Genomic DNA, 13,266 nt, shown 5'->3' with positions numbered 1-13,266 from the left:
ACATGGTAATTTAGGTAAACAGATACCATCCACAGCTGCATCAATTAACACTGCTAATCAAAACTGAATTCAGGTAATTAGGCACATTTATGCAAAAAAATGTATAATTTTGGAGAAAAACTAGATTCTTCAGAATTATGTCAATAAGTAAAAATCCGCTTTTGCTTAAGAAGATGAAGAATGAGAGGCTAGACATCCTTATTAATATATACATCATGCAGACAGCATAAAAAAATCTCAAGCTTTAATTGGCCTGTATTTTCAGAAATTGGATCATATTTTTCATAAATGTTTTCCTCAATGTTTCCACATAGTAAAGTTGATTCACATCTGCCTAAGGGTTTAATCATCATCAAACAGGACTCAAATGGTTAATGAATGCTCAAGTATTTATCTCATTTGAAGAGGTGTTGGTCAAACTTGCTCTCCCGTCTTGCGTAGCATCTCTTAGGAGAGATGCTCTCAGTATATCTCATCTTATCACACACTTTAATTTTCTCTGCTGCCAAGTACTTTCATTTGTAGTTAGAATCACAATAGAATTTCTTATTTTCCTGCAAACACTTTTAACCTTTCCTGGTTCTATTTAGTGCCCTTAAGTTGCTTTTCCATTCATTTTCAAAATGAATATTGTGAATTATTTTCCCTGTATTCCTATAGACAAGATCCAATTGCATCATTTTGATTAAATATTCTAATCAGGTCAGAAAAGCTAGGTTCCCTGTTGGTAGGTTATAAGTGACCAGTGACTAACAAGTCAGGATTGGGAGAGGTTGATAGGCCTAGAGGTAAAGCTACGAAAAGGAAAAAAGTGGACCATTTAACAAAAAATCCTAACATGCATATGGGAAAATATAACTATCTCTACACCTGTATTCCTCTCTCTCAACTTCTCCTTTCTTTTTTTGAACTCTAAGGTTAGAAAGTCTAAAACATTATTTCTTAGTTTATTTCTTAGTACAGACACCAGGCCTTTAAATGAAGCATTGGGTTTAGTTAGTATCCCAAGCTTTATTTAATGGTAATAGTCACTTTCAATCCAATTTAACAAATATTTCCTCAGTACCTACTTGTATCAGGCACTTTTCTAGGCCCTGTGGGTAGATATAGGGATATGTTTAGAACTGTTGAAATTCTGTGAGCTACACTCTGAGAATTTATAGACCAAAAGAGCCAGCTTTCAAAAGGTGGAACAAATTTCCAAGGGAAAATGTATCTGTTAATCCCAAATTTTGGGACCTTTGAGGCTAATTTTTTAGAGGTTTACTTTTTGTCTAACTCATCCATGCTAATTCCTTTATTCTCATAATAAATCAGGAAATGAAAGTCAAAATTGTTTCATTAAATAGTATGATGTATTTTTCTCATATTGCAGTCACTCCATAGAACCCGTATCTTTAAAATACTTATCAAAAAAAATTTCCCCATATATTCCTTTAACCTCAATTGGCATAAACAACTGGACAATTCCCTATGGAACAGAAATCTAACAAACTCTGTGCTCAAATCTAGTTTCAAAGGCAGGAATTATAAAACTTGGAGGCACATTTATCAGTGATTGTCCAACTATTCAACCAGCCAAAGTGGATGAGGGGGGATAAAGGTACCTCTTACTTGGACTCTATTAGACCCAATTATTTATGAATTTTAAATGAAAGATAGGTAAGCAAACACATTTTAAACATATTTTTTAAAAGAGCCTAAAGGTTGTTTTTTCTGAACTAAATGGCCAATATTTGAAGAAGACAATTTCTGGTCTCCATGAAATGAGCCAATAAGTGACGTTCATCGCCTGGAATAATCTGAACTGTTCTAAAGCACCTCTTCTCTTCCTTCCTTGGGAGTGAATCAGAAGAGAAATTATTCTTTCATTGAAGATCCTGTGATTTAGGAAATTCCTTCATCTGGGGAAAGTGCTAAACATTCCTGTGCTCACAATAAGCAAGTTCTGGCGAAGTGGAAGACTACGGATAATGCAGCTCCGGTCTCAAAGACCTTGAAATATGGCACTGGCTTCCAACCCAGGCTGTGCCATTGACTTGCTATGTGACATTAGGCAAATCACTCTCCACCCTTGAGTCTCAATTTTTGGTTCATAAAATGAACTCTCCCTTGGTTGAAGGGGGTACCTGGAACATAGCAGGTGCTCAGTAAATGTTGAAGTGGAATAAAAGTCAGACAATGATGGCTCCAGAAACGCTAAAGGCATTTTAGTCAAAGTTATTATATTAAGCAGTTCTCCAGCTTTCAAGGGATTATGTAGAGGTGGAGTGATCATTTTAATACAAATAACAGCTAATGCATCAATAGGCCACAGGCCATTGCACTGTATTAGGGCACCTTCCAGTTCACTTGAAAACTAAAGCTAGGGAATTAACCTTCGCAATTAGTTGTAAAGTCAACATCAGAGCATTTATTGTCTGAGAGCATATTATTTTGTCAAACAAATTACAAAAAATAATTCATTGGACTGACATAACCCACTAATTTTTTTCCCAGAATGAGTGTCTGTTAAAGAGAATAACATCTTGAAAAATTTGTGTGACTTATTTTTTCACTATTATTGATTTTTAAAACCCTGAAAATCCTCAAGTTTGCCATTTGTTCTCCCTCTTCAGTCCAGAACAATAAAATTGCTCATGCTGACCCTACTCTAAATTTTTGTGAAATTAAATTGCTGACTCACAAATAATACAGGATGTATAAAATAATACCATTGGTCACTTTTTAAACTGTATGTTTTATTGAACAGGACTCCAACTAGAATATGTGGCCCATGAAAATGTCAAACAAATTAATTTCGGCCTGTTAATGGCAAAGAATATTATTTCACAACTAAAAGTGAAAATGTCAGATCTGGGACTGGATGGATTAGAAGGGAACGGATTGTCAGAAACAAAGGCAACAAAGAAATAAAACGTCTTCTAAACACAATGAAGCAAAACAAATGATTGGATTTGGGATTTAACAAAATATAATCTTATTTGCCTTTGCTCTTTCACCAGTTCTTTTTTATACCCTAAGATGATATGAATTTCTCTTCTCTGATCTATGATTTTGTGTTATGGAAAAGACTGCTGACAATTAACGGCAACACAGAGAAGATGTTATCAGTAGTCTGGCACATTAGCTCTTTATGTTTAGAAAATGGTGTGTTGACAATAAATTAGAATGCCCCAAATTATCTTCATTCAGTTCTGATAAGAGGTGAAACAAGAATAATCAAATTAGAGAAGACTGTTGATATGTCTGAAGAATTAGTAGTGTTTATTTTAGGGATTTGATTTAGCTGTGGGGTTTATTTTTTTTAGTGAAAATATTATCAGGGAACAGCTGGATTTTTTTTAAGTTTGACAATTCAATGTACCAAAACTAAAGCTGATAATCTACACTTTATCAGGCAAGGTACAGAAAATATTTGTTTACCGTTTATAGTTGAATACTAACCCCATGATTAAGAATTAGGAAATTATCCTTATAGCAAACAGATCTTAGTTAAGCATGTTATTAGTCTGTGCTGCGTGGTATTATCCCACTCTCTGGAGGATGTGAGAGTCACTTTGTTGGCTGAATAATCTCAGTCAGTCTATCACAAGTTTTTCATCTTTGACTTTCTTCATAGGCCTGGAGAAAAAGCCTATCATTACGAAGGATGTTAAAAGAGCACATGAAAAGCTTATATAAAAATAAAGTATAGTACCTCGGGCTTCTTAATTTTTACACTATAATACCTTGGACTTTTCTACCTTGAAACTTTCAAACTAACTTCTTTGATGACTATAGAGAAATAAATTACATATGGGAGGAAGAGAACCTTTATTATCATTTTAATAGTCCACAGATACATAAAAGGAAGATGCGTTCCTCATGAGGTGAAAACTAAAACTAAAAATATTCACTGACTTAGGGATAAAAATATTTGATATAGTATGAAAAAGGAATCAGTTTTCTGAAGCAACGTGAATACGCAACTTTTCACAAGGCTTCAAGAAAATTTAACAAAGAGAAATAAAACCGAGCCATTGAAAAGCTTTGTAAAGAACTAGTTTGCTCCTAACACAACGTTTTTGAAAAGACCTGCGCTATCCATAGACTATGAGAGAACATGGGGAATAAAATTCCAGTTATCAGAAACAATCAACTTTTGTGAACAGCTTCATAAGCAACCATACCCAAAAGCCCCCATTTTTCAGGAGGCGTCATATGGATTTAATATGGATCTAATAAACAGTTTAGTGGTTAGCCCTGGGTAAGAATAGAGATGTCACTGTTACTTATTCCGACCCTTTCCCAGCTATTCCTATACTCTTTTTCTATTGAGAACACACATTCTGAGTGTGTGAATACTGTCCTCGGGCTCCCTGCTTTTGTTGGGGTGGTGGTTTTGATACTTTGAATGGGGAGAGGGTAAAGCCTAGGACTCTTCCCACGTGCCTCCAGTTATCCATATGTTATTCTGTATGCTCTGCCACCAGCATGCTTTTGTCTGAACTATAATCCTTCCAAAGCAGCAACTCATTCAGATGTGCAAAAATGAAAATTAAAATAGGAGGGTTTTTTATTATTATTATTTGAATGACATACAACCTGCTCAATGTTTGCATTTAAATGGGCCAGCGTAATTCAGCTCTGGCTTTTAATTTCAGAAAGGTTAATCACCCTAACAAAGGTCAATCAAACTTTAATCTTGAATAAAATTGCTACAGCCCCAATCACCTGCAGGACATCTATTATATTCCTATTTCCATGTGAAAGAATGCATTGCTTTCATTATGCATCACTAATCTTCTAGCTCTTTACATTAGCACATTTTACCAAAAATATTAATTCCTTTGAAACTCTGACAAGAGTTCATTTCTACACATCTCAGGAGATAATCCTGTTTAAAAGAACGGGTGCATCAGCTGTGAACCACTTTCCTGGCCCTTTCTAATCCTCATAGACCTTTGCTCCTCCAACTGAGTTCCTACAATAGCAAATCTCAATTACACAAAATATTATGGAGATTCAGGTTAAAACAACATTATATTATTTTAGGAACTTAATCCTCCCTATTGTCTGTGACTGTGCCATTCATCTACTTGTTTCTGTCCATAATGTTTACCGAGTACAAATGTTATCGATTTGGAGGCAGCAGATGCTAACAATATTTGAATAGCAGTAGAAAGACTCAAATTCATTAATTCATTCACTCAATAAAAATGCATTGAGTGCCTATTATGTGCCACAGACTACCGAGAGAGAGTGAAGTCAAAGAAAAAAAAAAGAGACTTTATCAGGAGAATAACATTCTCTTCTGAAAACGATGTCCAGAATATAATAAAATCATGATTTAAAACACCACTTCTAGCTTTTCTTATCAATGTCATTAAATTTTAGTGAAGACTGGAAATGCATTCGGTCAAAATTTAACCAAAATTTCAATAAACAGTTTCGTAAATTATCCAGAGTCTTAAAGGCTTTACAATTTATAATCCCATAAAAAGATTCATTTTTTAAATTTGAGAATATGAAATCTGTCAAGTTTTAAAAATGAGTATATTCAGAATGTCTAGTCTCCTGGGGCTAGGAATAAAACCACAAGAAAGTTTATGGACTTATTAAAAAATATACGTGCTGTGCATTCATTTGTTTCTGAAATGTTATTTCATGATGTTTTCAAACTGCTATTAACAGCAAAGATAAATAGCAACGGACAAAAAAAAATTATTGCACTTTTTTCTGCCATGACATAGTGCCTAGATGACCATGGAGGGAAAGTGAAAGGCACTTAACATGTGTTCCCAATTACACTGCAAATTGATTGCTTTGGAATTATAGTGGGGCTGTGACACAGCATAAATAACCCAAAATTTGCCTCCCACATGATTTTTTGAGATACTTTCCTCTCTCTTTGTACTCAGAGGAAGCACACAAGCATAGACACAGAGATTCACGCCCCTCCTCATCAATATTCACATCCATTAATTAGCAATATGTGAAGGCTATCATTTGGGAAACACCCCAGAGCATGAATATTCAATCAAGCAAAGCAAATCATGGTAAAAAGAAAATACAGGTACAACAGTCAATGGCCAGACTGGCATTGAGGAATAGCGCATGATCTCAAAAAGCAGCGGTTTTTCTGAGTGTTATAAAGAAAAAGCCCCAATCTCTTGCTTAAGACCTTAGACCTCCTCCCCCTCCACTTTGAGCATTTCTGGAAACTGAAATAGAACTTCTACACATTCTATAACTATGATTGCTTTTATTCACTCTTATAACTAGGTTGACACAATAGCATAAAGAGGAGTAATAGCTTTTACGTTGTTGAACAAAATAAATCCAAGTGCTATACAATATAATTGTTCAATTGATATATGTTAGCAAACAGTAATTCTGTAAACTGATAAAGATTAGCTAGATACAATAACAGGTAAATATATTGCTTTATATTCCATTCTCAGCATCAAAAGCTATTTCATTTCTGAATTTCTATATTTGGAAAAACTCAAAGCTTTCTGAGAATGTGCTGTAAGTGCTCAAGAAGCATATGGATCTTTCTCTGAATTGTCCTAGTCACACAACCAAAAAAAGCCCACTAACCATCAAATAAAAATCTTAATAAGAGAGCCCAGGATGTTGGATTATGAAAATAAACCTACCTTTGGCTGAACAAGTTCGAGATTTCTCATTTTGCCTCCACAGTTCTGCCGTTCCACCTCGAGCCAAAGTCGACTCTGAGTCCCTTGTGATCTTTGTGACAATGCCATCATATCACTGGCAAATTTTTCGATTAAACTTTGCAGACGTAGTAGCAACTTTGTTAATTATGATATTAGCCAGCTGGCAGGTACAATCAGTCAACTGCTGTAGGAGAGCCAGACAAAGAGACATCTAATCATTGCAACCAGAGCAGATAAATTTTGTTCCTTTCTCATACGTGTCACAGATTCCATCCCTTCTGACCCTCTCCTCAGCCATTGACTGTCAAATTTAGATTCTGCCAGCTCCGAGCTTCTCTTTATCCCTGCCTCAGATCTGAAACTCCTGGTTATCAGGAAGACACGCGTCACCAGCTGTCTCGGAGCAGGAAAGCAATCAGGTGAATACTACTTATTATCTTCTGTTGCTTTCCTGAGAAGTGACAAGATTGATTTGGGACCAAGAATACATTCAGATCTCAGACAGGTAGTTCCTGGGGTTTTTAGTTCAACAGTAAGGCAATGGCACCCCACTCCAGTACTCTTGCCTAGAAAATCCCATGGATGGAGGAGCCTGGTAGGCTACAGTCCATGGGGTCGCTACGAGTCTGACACGACTGAGCAACTTCACTTTCACTTTTCCCTTTCATGCACTGGAGAAGGAAATGGCAACCCACTCCAGTATTCTTGCCTGGAGAATCCTAGGGACGGCGGAGCATGGTGAGCTGCCGTCCATGGGGTCGCACAGAGTCGGACACGACTGAAGCGACTTAGCAGCAGCAGCAGCAGCAGGGTATGTGCAAAGTTGCAATAAGGAAGACTCCAACCTCAACGTTAAGGATATGGAATATTAGAATAAGGAGAAAATTTTTTAAATCTACCAGAGTTCCATTTTCAGATGCCTTTGTCTTTACTTTTCCACTTTTGGGCTACCTTGGTAATGTCTTATGATCAGGTTGTTAGCAGGAGGAGCCAGCTTAATGGCTAAACAGCTTTAAGTAAACTCATGGAAGCGGTATGCTGACATTAAGAAGTCTCCACTCTTCTGTTTTTCATCAAGAAGAGTAGTCTATAAACTCCGATTACTGGAACGTATCCTCACATAAAACTGCAAATTCTGTTTCGGCAAAATAATGAGAAACTAATTTGGGTGTCTCTGCTAAGAATAACTTATACAACTTTAGATTCAGAGATAGTTATCATTATATCCTAATACACATTTTCCCATCTCAAAGTCAGCCTATTGAATTATACAGAAATGTGTGTGTGTGTGTGTGTGTGTGTGTGATAGTTGCTAAGTCATGTCCAACTCTTTGAGACCCCATGGACTGTAGCCCACCAGACTCCTCTGTCTATGCAGTTCTCCAGGCAAGAACACTTGGAGTGGGTAGCCATTCCCTTCTCCAAGGTATCTTCCTGACCGAAGGATCGAACCTCGGTTTCCTGCATAGCAGGCAAATTCTTTACCCTCTGAGCTACCAGGGAAGCCCATAGAAATGTGTAGATATACACAAATGTACATATAGAGAGTTTAGTAAAATTTAGATGCGTATTAGCTAACATAAAATTCCTTAAAATGATATGACAGTATCTTTGAAAGTGAAACATTCACTTGGTCAATGAAGAGTTTGATCTGCTTGTTAAGCCATTAAACTGATGTAATATTTACTAATGAATTATTTTCTCTATTGAAATATTTAAGCATCAGTGAAGTAAAAAGTCTGCACTGCAAAGCTTTAGAAAGAATAAAATACACTATGATAATAAAAGTTATATTTATCAAGAAATTAGTAGGTCTGGGATGGAAGAATTTGGTGAAAAGTTAAAATGCAATTTTGAGGTGCAATTTTACATAAGGATTCTTTGTATCTGGCTCCCTAAAAGGGACCAAAATGGTTATCTCTACCCATGAAAATTGCAGTTATCAGGCACTGTGTTAATCAATCGTGGTGTGCAGCCTAAATATACATTTTATTTTCACATGAAGATGTTCCTGTAACAGAAGGCCCAAAGTCCCTGCACTTGGTTTATTTAGGCTAAATTGCTGAAAAAGATAAATGTATTTAGAGGCAATCTGAAATACATACAATGAGGATAAGATGATTTAGAGAGCCCTCAAACTCAGAGAAAGATACTTTCATCCTAGGAAGACAAAGTGCTCCTTAAATCACAGAAAGGGAGGGAGAAATATGATTTCAGGGATTCTTAAACTATATATAATACATATGTATACATATGTGTGTATATCTAAGATATATATGTATCTTTTTGAGTATAAGATATTGTTTACTCTTCACATGTTGGGCTGATATTAAGGGATGGACTAGATGCCCTAAAAGCAAAAGAACAAAGAAATTGGAATTGTTGGAGGACAAGAATCTGTTGTAACACAATGTCAAGGACAAAGCATCTCATATACGGCTTTTAGAGATGCTGTTAGGAAGTAAGCTGTGCCCATCACATTCATTGTCATAGCCTTGGTAACCATCATGGGTTACTACTCTGGCACAGAGTAGTTTCTCAAGAAATACATGGCTATGAAGAATGGACACTGTTGCACACATCCTCCTCAAGGCCTAATTTACGTGTTTTGAAAATTAATAATGCAAAAGAAATTATTCCCTTGGACTTCTGTTGATGTGTGCTAAGTCACTTCAGTTGTGTCTAATTCTTTGCGACCCTGTGGACTATAACCTTCCAGACTCCTTTGTCCATGGGATTCTCCAGACAAGAATACTGGAGCAGGTTGCTGTGCCCTTCTCCAGGGGATCTTCCCAATCCAGGGATCGAACGCATGTCTCTTAGTCTCCTGAATTGGCAGGCGGGTTCTTTACCACTAGTGCTACCTGGGAATTCCAAAAAAGAGTGTTAATCCGGGTCCTGAACCTGGTACCTCTCATGCCAAGTTGAGAACTGTACCCTGTAGACCAACCAGCCAGCCGCCCTATGCTGATGGCTATGTTGATGGCTATCTATTAACTAGGGTATATATCCATTCAAAGTTATATCTTTAAAATACTGAAAAAGAGTTCATACTTAAAAAGAGTTCAAAACAGACATTTCTCATAAGATTCCTAAATAAGTGTTTCCATAATGCTATTAGTTCCCTTGAAAATAATTCTGAATCAGAAAGTCAAAATGAGTCAAAAACTCTTTACTGTTTGAAAGAAAAAAGAAACTTTTCCCCATGAAATTCCAAGAGATTAAAATGTGAGTAAAGTTTTTCACTGCAGTAGTAAATATGGGAAAATAGAAACAAACTAACATACCTCAAAACGGATATTATTAAATTATTTATGGCAATTACTTGTATGCAGTCATGAAGTGATAATGAGGATGATTCATAAAACCAAATTCTTGTGACTATGCTGACTGAAAAAAGCAGAATAAAGAATTGTACATACATTGATTACTATACATGAAAACCTAATCATACATATATTCCATATCCTTGACATTATATGGACAATAATCCTAGTTACAGTACTATTTGTAAGAGCAAAAACTGAGAATGGGCTAAAAAAAAATCACCAAAGGTAACTGGTTAAATAAGTTCTATTATATCCATACTTTAGAATGCTGTATGCCATTCAAATGAACAAAGTATTGATATGAAATTATTTCTGGGATTGTTTTAAGCAAAAGAAGAATGGTACAGAACCATGTTATTGTATGTTACCAATTTAATAAGGATTTTGTACATAATGTTTGTACATAGAGAATATTTCTGAGAAATATGCAAGAAACTGCCAACAATGGTTGCTTTAGTATGGAAGCTGGTGCTTGGGGAGCAGAAGTGAAGGAGAACTACTCTTCACAGTATATTCTTTGCTATTGTATAAATTTATGTGTTATTTATTTATTTAAAACATTAACAAATTTAACACTTAAAATTTTTTTCATCATCCCTACTTGAATGTGCAATCCATGTATTTTTGTTTCTTTACAAAAAAACCCAGACACCCTCCATTTCCCCATGTTACTAGACATGGTTCACCTGCTTATGTTTGCCCAGTTGATCTGAAGGACACAGCACCATTTTCTGTGCCATAACATGACCTTGGCAACTTTTGCTTCCAGCTCTCATTTCAACGCTATTTTTTCCAGTTCTAAATAATTCATTTTTTCTTCCAGTTTTATTAATGAATAATTGCATATAGCACTATAAAAACTGATACAATGATTTATATAGTATAAATGGTCTGGCTTACATACGTCATGAAATGATTGCCACAATAATTTAGTGACATCCATCATCTCATATAGATACAAAGGAAAAGAAAAAAAAAATTCATGCTAGAGTCTCTTGGACAGCAAGGAGATCAAACCAGTCAATCCTAAAGGAAATCAACCCTGAATATTCATTGGAAGGACTGATGCTGAAGCTGAAGCTTCAATACTTTGGCCACCTGATGTGAAGAGCCAACTCACTGGAAAAGATCCTGATGCTGGGAAGGATTGTGGGCAGGAGGAGAAGCGGGCAACAAAGGATGAGATGTTTGGATGGCATCACCGACTCAATGGACATGGTGAGTTTGAGCAAACTCCGGGAGATAGTGAAGGACAGGGAAGCCTGGAGTGCTGCAGTCCACAGGGTCACAAAGAGTTGGACAGGACTTAGCTACTGAACAACAATAACATTTTTAATAGCATTTGTTACATAAGTTGATTTTCCTCATACAGTGAATGCCAAAATGTTGACATTACTACAGCACCTCCTTTCTCAAAGGGTGTCTTTCTTTCTTATAAAAGATTTAATTCAGTACATGAGAGACAAACTGCATTCTTACATGCTGGACAATTCCAGAGCTGTTTCAAGTAAGGCATCTTTTATTCATGTTACAAATGTACAATTGTTTGTCCTCTGACAGGCAGTTCACTCTCAAGGCTAAGTTCCCTAGATGCCAGCAGAATATCTAGAGCCAATGGGATACAAGTTGCAACACAGCCGCGAAGCCTAGTATATAATAGATTATGAACTGGTAGGTAACCCTACAGTTTGATGTGGGATTAAAATTTAAGACTTTTCTTGTCTTTTCAAATATGCAAATCTGAGAACTCATTATTAATTAAAACTATTATCTAAACAAGTGTCAATAGTTACCTTCATAGGAATCTTTCAACTAGCAAATTTTATCCCTATTTGAAGCAAATAAGGCTTTTTATTTTTAAAAAGTGAGACTACCAATCACAGATGATAGCCATCAAAATGCTTGGATTCACAACAGGCAATCTTTGGCCTCTACCACCTCATCTGTAAAACAGCATCCAACTGGTAGGCGAAGAAGATGTTTGAATGGGTAACTTGATGTAGCAGACACAATGGCCAAGGCATGGGAGCACTTGATAATGGGTGCTCTGATGAGCAACAGCGGCATTGTTGTCATTAATTATAAACACCGTTAGATGGTCCACAGCAGCTCTAGGATATGAAAAACTGCTGGTTCTTTTCATTCATCAATTTTTCTTTTCCAGCGAAAATGTTACCCATGAAATGGCTATGGGTCAATGTGTGTGTGTGTGTGTGTGTGTGTTAGTCACTGAGTTGTGTCTGATTCTATGTGACCCCATGGACTGTAGCCCACCAGGCTTCTCTGTCCATGGGATTTACCAGGCAAGAATACTGGAATGGATTGCCATGCCCTCCTCCAGGGGATCTTTCCGACCTAGGGATTGAACCCGGGTCTCCTGCATTGCACGCAGACTCTTTATCATCTGAGCCACAATGCCATTGGGTCCATACAGTAATCAGTAATACTCAGCCTACATACCAGCACTTTTCAAACTTTTATGATCATGTGATACACTTGGTGATCTTGTTAAAATGGAGATTTTGATTTTGTAGGTCTGGAGTGGTGCCTGACTCCCCACATTTCTGACAAGCTCTGAAGTCTGCTGCTACTAGTTGCAGAGTACCAATCACATACCACCATGGACTTCACAAAGGGTGAGAATGACATGGCAATGAATCTTAAACCACATACACATGTGTGCAACCAAACTATAATTTTCTTTTTCTCTCATGCTTACCTCATGGAGCAGCACTTACATTTCTCAGTTCTGAAGTAAATGCAAGTGTGTAACGGAAGGACAAGTAGAACTTCCTCCCTACATTAATTCCTAGTGGATACAAAGGCAAGGGGGAAAAACCCCAGTGATCTCTTTCATAATGAAAGGGTCACATTTACAACGGCTTTTTAAGTGAAAAGGTAAAGATTTTAACCTTGAGATATTTTAAAAGACTGATAATTGTTATTTCCTTTCTTGTCATAATAGAAGTATATAGCCATAGTTTATATTCTCTGGCCCAATGACAAAACAAGGTATTAACAAAATCCTTTTTCTGGTGTAACTAAATATTCATGTTTCTAAAACAACTACTGAAAACTAAATAGTTTGATTGGTAAGAACACTGTACACTCAGTAAGCTGATACAGCCTAGCTCTTAAGAATTCTGGAAACAACTGCTAAGCTTTCATTATTATTTCTATTGCTATGAGAGAATTCCTTTGATTTGCTTGAGGTTAACTGGTGAAAAATATAATTCAAATATGGTAAAATAATACTATAAATTCTAAAACTC

At 36.3% G+C, this 13,266-nt stretch overlaps 1 long non-coding RNA gene across 1 annotated transcript in view; it reads right to left on the bottom strand.

Moving 5' to 3' along the window:
* LOC145546956 (uncharacterized) overlaps positions 1–13,266 on the bottom strand; it is a 96,957-nt gene that overhangs the window by 24,914 nt on the left and 58,777 nt on the right. The window contains exons 10-11 of the long non-coding RNA XR_014083414.1: positions 9,953–10,055; positions 6,645–6,849 (exon numbers count right to left, since the gene is read on the bottom strand). This is a non-coding gene — a long non-coding RNA (uncharacterized LOC145546956). The remainder of the gene's footprint in view (positions 1–6,644; positions 6,850–9,952; positions 10,056–13,266) is intronic.

The sequence above is a fragment of the Giraffa tippelskirchi genome, chromosome 4 (assembly GCF_054371585.1).
Source record: "Giraffa tippelskirchi isolate mGirTip1 chromosome 4, T2T-mGirTip1v1.2.pri, whole genome shotgun sequence".
Classification (NCBI taxonomy): Eukaryota; Metazoa; Chordata; class Mammalia; order Artiodactyla; family Giraffidae; genus Giraffa; species Giraffa tippelskirchi.
The sequence above is the reverse complement of the archived record's forward strand: the minus strand, read 5'-3'. Positions and strand labels throughout refer to the sequence as shown.